Source organism: Lissotriton vulgaris, chromosome 5 (assembly GCF_964263255.1).
Source record: "Lissotriton vulgaris chromosome 5, aLisVul1.2, whole genome shotgun sequence".
Lineage (NCBI taxonomy): Eukaryota > Metazoa > Chordata > Amphibia > Caudata > Salamandridae > Lissotriton > Lissotriton vulgaris.
Genome location: NC_141693.1, coordinates 1,589,464,182 through 1,589,470,145, shown reverse-complemented (window position 1 = coordinate 1,589,470,145; position 5,964 = coordinate 1,589,464,182).

The following is a 5,964-nucleotide window of genomic DNA, read 5'->3' as shown; positions in this document are numbered from 1 at the left end:
TGAAGTCCCCAAGAGCAACAAAGTTGGCAATTGAGGAGGCAAGAAGTGCGGTTGTTTCTAGGAGAGAATTAGGGAAGTTTCCCAAGGGTCCAGGAGGGCGATAAATCAGCAGGCCCGCCAGGGACACTGTAGGTGACAAACGAAGGGAGAACTGACAGCTCTCACAATCAGTCGCCCCTCCATTCTGAATCTTACAAGCAAGCGTGTCTCTAAAAAGGATAGCAATTCCTCCTCCCCTCCCCACAGGTCTGTCGAGATGGGATATGAGAAAACCTGGAGGGAGTGCTCTGACCATATCAGGGCCCGAGCTAGGGGAGAGCCAGGTCTCAGTAAGAAACAACACATCAAGCTCGTGGTCCAGGATGAGTGAGTTAATTTCAATAGCATGACTCGGCAATGACCGGCAATTCAGTAAAGCCATGGAAAGGGCAGATTTCACAGCCACGGAGTTATGACCGGAAATACAGGCTCTGCACGGTAGAAAAGGAGTGGTTGCCTCCTGTGCAAAACTGCAGATGGTAGGGTGGGGCGGACTATAGGAAATGAGGGCCTCCCTCCCATATCGAAACCTATTGGTAGGTGGCGCCAAGGAGACGGGCATAATGGCAAGCCCTGGGCCCGTCTGGGCCCGGACGGGTACAGACGGGCTGAACTCTGGCGTAACTCCGGCGTCAATTCGGCGTCCCCGCTGCGCGTGACCGCTGCGCGTTGGCATGGCTACCTAAATACTGATCTATATAACAAATATAAGGAGTACCACCAAAGATGAGGCTAAACAGCCAGTATTGGTGGGATGAGACTCTGATTGGGAAGAAGAAGTCCTTCTTTGTTTTTTAAGGAACCCCTCACTCACCGACCTGGTCGGTGACATGCTTCATCATCGGGGCCACCTTGACAGCCGAGTGCCGCCAAGGTGTGCTGCGACACCTGAAAATACAGTGGAGCGGGTATGTGAGTGATGAATGTGAAAAAAAGGTCAGTGGGTTAAAAATTGTCCTGGTATGACTTAATATTATTTATTCTAAGGCTACTGGACAATGTTAAAATAGTGTGTGTAGATACAATGAAGGCTTTAATAGGACCTAGTGTATCTGAGGTATGTGATAGGTCTACATGTTTCAAACCATAGGTGGGAGTTACCGGTTTTTCTTCAGGACCATAAAAAATGAAAGGAGTTGGGTGGTCAGGGTACACTAACGCCCTGCCATACCTGCAACCCTCTCAACAACCTAGATAGCAAGTTTGCTAAATGGTTAAAAAGGTTTGCAACCGAGTATGGTTACAAAAAATGACAAAAACCTGTAAAAAAGATAAAGGGTTATAAGTCACAAAGGATAGTTTACATGCCTGTAACGTAGTGAAGTGACGTAGTCCGTTCTATCTTTGAGTCATTCCACAACCAGTATCAGCGAATTGTGCAACGTGCGGTGTTCCAGATTAGTTTGTAGGAACAAACAGTTTCCTTAAAAAGCACACCTATCAATGTTGGTGTGATTGTGTACATATAATTCTATGTTTAAACCAGTCATACACAGGCTACATCGTGCGTGCCTAACTCATGACTGTGTTTAATTAGTGTCAGGAAATTGCCGACGTGGTAATATGCCAACTTGATCCAAAGTAACAATACACACAAGACAGAACAACACACAACATATATATTTGTCAGAAATTAAATAATGCTCACTTCTCAGTGGAGAAATCATTGCTGCACGGGGATTGAAGGGAGGCAGCAAAGCTCAAAAACGTATTCTGTGGAGTCAAGGGGAATGGGGGTAGAGATAGTATCAGAATATCGACTGTTCTCATACCTCCTTCGCGGAAGTAATCCCAAAACGGATGCGTTTCCATTAGCGCAATATCTACTTACAGTTTTTCAGCATTAAGAGCGACTTCTCACCTAGACCGCCCCTCCGCGTCCCGTGTTTTGGCAGAGAAGCAGCGCCGGAGTTAAAGGCGGCTGCCATTGCGGGCGCGGAGGGCGTGGCTGGTCGGCGCAGCGCGATGACGTCACGTGGTCACGTGGGCGTCGCGTGTGCGTCGGGTTGCCATGCCGCCCGGTGTAAACAAAGATCTCCGTGTAACGGAGTAAGCCGCTTGATGTTAACGGGGTGAAGTAGGAATAGGGTATTTTTGCATAGATATCCATGGATATTTTTACAACGGAAATAGTCTATTAAAAAACGGGCGCACATTAAAGGGAACAAACGTGCAATTGTCGTGCACTGTTCGTGGGAGATGCTTACTAATTCCTTATTGGCAATCAGTGCTAGCACAAGAAAAAAAGAAGAAAAAAAGGGGGGGCTTTATATCACTGCATAAATCTCTACGTTAGGGTGGTTAAGGAAGATGTTCCTTATAAGATTGGAAGGAAAATCAGCCAAAAAGAGGATGGGGGTTCTTTTCATTTCTGTGGATGAGTCATCGGTGTGCCTGTACCAAATGACTGCATTTTTCCAGAGTTAGTTTTTTGACAATTCAGTTTCTTAAGAAAGGACCGAGGCCCACGGGATATTGTCATTAAGACCATGTTTGTTGGTGGACAGCCTGTACACCCATCTTTGTTCTTTTTCAAAACAAAGACGGGTGTACAGGCTCTGGAAAAATGCAGTCATTTGGTACAGGCACACCGATGACTCATCCACAGAAATGAAAAGAACCCCCATCCTCTTTTTGGCTGATTTTCCTTCCAATCTTACCGGTAACTCCCACCTATGGTTTGAAACATGTAGACCTATCACATACCTCAGATACACTAGGTCCTATTAAAGCCTTCATTGTATCTACACACACTATTTTAACATTGTCCAGTAGCCTTAGAATAAATAATATTAAGTCATACCAGGACAATTTTTAACCCACTGACCTTTTTTTCACATTCATCACTCACATACCCGCTCCACTGTATTTTCAGGTGTCGCAGCACACCTTGGCGGCACTCGGCTGTCAAGGTGGCCCAGATGATGAAGCATGTCACCGACCAGGTCGGTGAGTGAGGGGTTCCTTAAAAAACAAAGAAGGACTTCTTCTTCCCAATCAGAGTCTCATCCCACCAATACTGGCTGTTTAGCCTCATCTTTGGTGGTACTCCTTATATTTGTTATATAGATATTGAACCTGGGGACTGGGAGTACCCTTCCGTCCGCTCAAGTGGACAAAATCCCTTTACTCTCTATCTCTTGTTATATATATACCTAAATACTGAGCCAGCAAGGTAGAGAAAGGACTGGTTGCACGCTGCTCCCACTCACCAAAGATGGCCGCCTCGAGACAGGGCGAAGGACCCGCAAAGCGCGGTGAGTTGTACCAATTAGAGTGCAAGTTAGGATGACAGAGGTGGGGGTATGCGGGCCAGGCAATTTAAAATCAGGGGATTAGTGCCCTAAACACAGTTAAATAAAATACAAAAACGGGAGGATTAAAACAAGCGAGCTGCCACTACACACGCACTACTTGAGAATAGCGCCACACGCTGGTAAAGAACGCGCTGACCGAGTTTGCCTACCTAAATACCAAGCCAGCAAGGTAGAGAAAGGACTGGTTGCACGCTGCTCCCACTCACCAAAGATGGCCGCCTCGAGACAGGGCGAAGGACCCGCAAAGCGCGGTGAGTTGTACCGATTAGAGTGCAAGTTAGGATGACAGAGGTGGGGGTATGCGGGCCAGGCAATTTAAAATCAGGGGATAAGTGCCCTAAACACAGTTAAATAAAATACAAAAACGGGAGGATTAAAACAAGCGAGCTGCCACTACACACGCACTACTTGAGAATAGCGCCACACGCTGGTAAAGAACGCGCTGACCGAGTTTGCCTACCTAAATACCGAGCCAGCAAGGTAGAGAAAGGACTGGTTGCACGCTGCTCCCACTCACCAAAGATGGCCGCCTCGAGACAGGGCGAAGGACCCGCAAAGCGCGGTGAGTTGTACCGATTAGAGTGCAAGTTAGGATGACAGAGGTGGGGGTATGCGGGCCAGGCAATTTAAAATCAGGGGATAAGTGCCCTAAACACAGTTAAATAAAATACAAAAACGGGAGGATTAAAACAAGCGAGCTGCCACTACACACGCACTACTTGAGAATAGCGCCACACGCTGGTAAAGAACGCGCTGACCGAGTTTGCCTACCTAAATACCGAGCCAGCAAGGTAGAGAAAGGACTGGTTGCACGCTGCTCCCACTCACCAAAGATGGCCGCCTCGAGACAGGGCGAAGGACCCGCAAAGCGCGGTGAGTTGTACCAATTAGAGTGCAAGTTAGGATGACAGAGGTGGGGGTATGCGGGCCAGGCAATTTAAAATCAGGGGATAAGTGCCCTAAACACAGTTAAATAAAATACAAAAACGGGAGGATTAAAACAAGCGAGCTGCCACTACACACGCACTACTTGAGAATAGCGCCACACGCTGGTAAAGAACGCGCTGACCGATTATAAATCATTATAAACGTGGGCCCCCTGGAAGCAACCCTACGGAGGGCAGAGAGGCCAAATAAAGACACAGCAGAACATACTTTTGAAAACAAATGGGCCCAAGGAAGCAAGCCCAGGGGTCGCTCCCTATAAAAAAAAAAAACCTGGAGTCTAGTGAGCTTTTCTATTCCCCCCCCCCCCCCCGGGTGCAGAAACAGTAAAAAAAACCAGCTGATCTGCCCCCGGGGGGGGGGGCAGAACAGTCTACAATATTTATAATGCCCCCTGGAAGCGACCCTTGCCCAAGGGGTCGCTTCCTTTATAAATATAATTCAATCCCTGGTGTCTAGTGGGCTTTTCTGCCCCCCTGTGTCCAGATGCAGCCCAAAAAACGGCCGATCTGCCCCCCGAGGGGGAAGAAAAGTATAAAAAAAAATTAGGGCCACTAGGAAGCGACCCTTCCTCAAGGGGCCGCTTCCTTTTCAAATGCAAACAAATCCCTGGTGACTAGTGGGCTTTTCTGCCCCCCCCCCCCCCCGGGGGCAGATCGGCCAAAAAAACGGCTGATCTGCTTATTCCCCTAAGGAAGCGACCCTTGCCCAAGGGGTCACTTCCTTTATAAATATAATCCAATCCCTGGTGTCTAGTGGGCTTTTTTGCCCCCCCCCGGGTCCAGATGCGGCCCCAAAAACGGCTGATCTGCCCCCAGGGGGGGCAGAAAAGTCTATAAAAAAATTAGGGCCACTAGGAAGCGACCCTTCCCCAAGGGGTTGCTTCCTTTTCAAATCCAAACAAATCCCTGGTGACAAGTGGGCTTTTCTGCCCCCCCTGGGTGCAGATCAGCCAAAAAACGGCCGATCTGCCCCAGGGGGGGCAGAAAAGTCTGAAAAATATTACATCCCCCTGAGGAAGCGACCCGTGCCCAAGGGGCGCTTCCTTTATAAATATAAATCAATCCCTGGTGTCTAGTGGGCTTTTCTGCCCCCCCCCCTGGGTCCAGATGCGGCCCAAAAAACGGACGATCTGCCCCCAGGGGGGGGCAGAAAAGTCTAAAAAAAATGAAGGGCCACGAGGAAGCGACCCTTCCCCAAGGGGTCGCTTCCTTTATAAATTAAATGCATTCCCTGGTGTCTAGTGGGCTTTTCCGCCCCCCCCCCCACGTGCAGATCGGCCAAAAAAGCAGCCGATCTGCCCCAGGGGGGGCAGAAAAGTCTGAAAAATATTTTGGCCCAAAAAGGAAGCGAGCCTTGCCCAAGGGGTCGCTTCCTACACACAATTGCGGCAAAACAAACAGCCCCTGGTGTCGAGTGGGGCATTCCTGGTGCACGATCGCGACGCTGTGCGCGATCGTGCACCAGGAATGCCCTGCATTGGGACATCAGGGGAGAGGAAACACAGTTTCCTCCCCCCCCCGATGCCTCAAGGCACCGAAAACAGCCTCCCCCGCCCCACCGGAGCACCAAACACCGACCTGACTGCTGGACGCGCTGGAAACAGATGGCTTCCAGTGCGTCCAGCGCTTCCTGATGACGTCGGCGCGCACTGTGCGCGCTG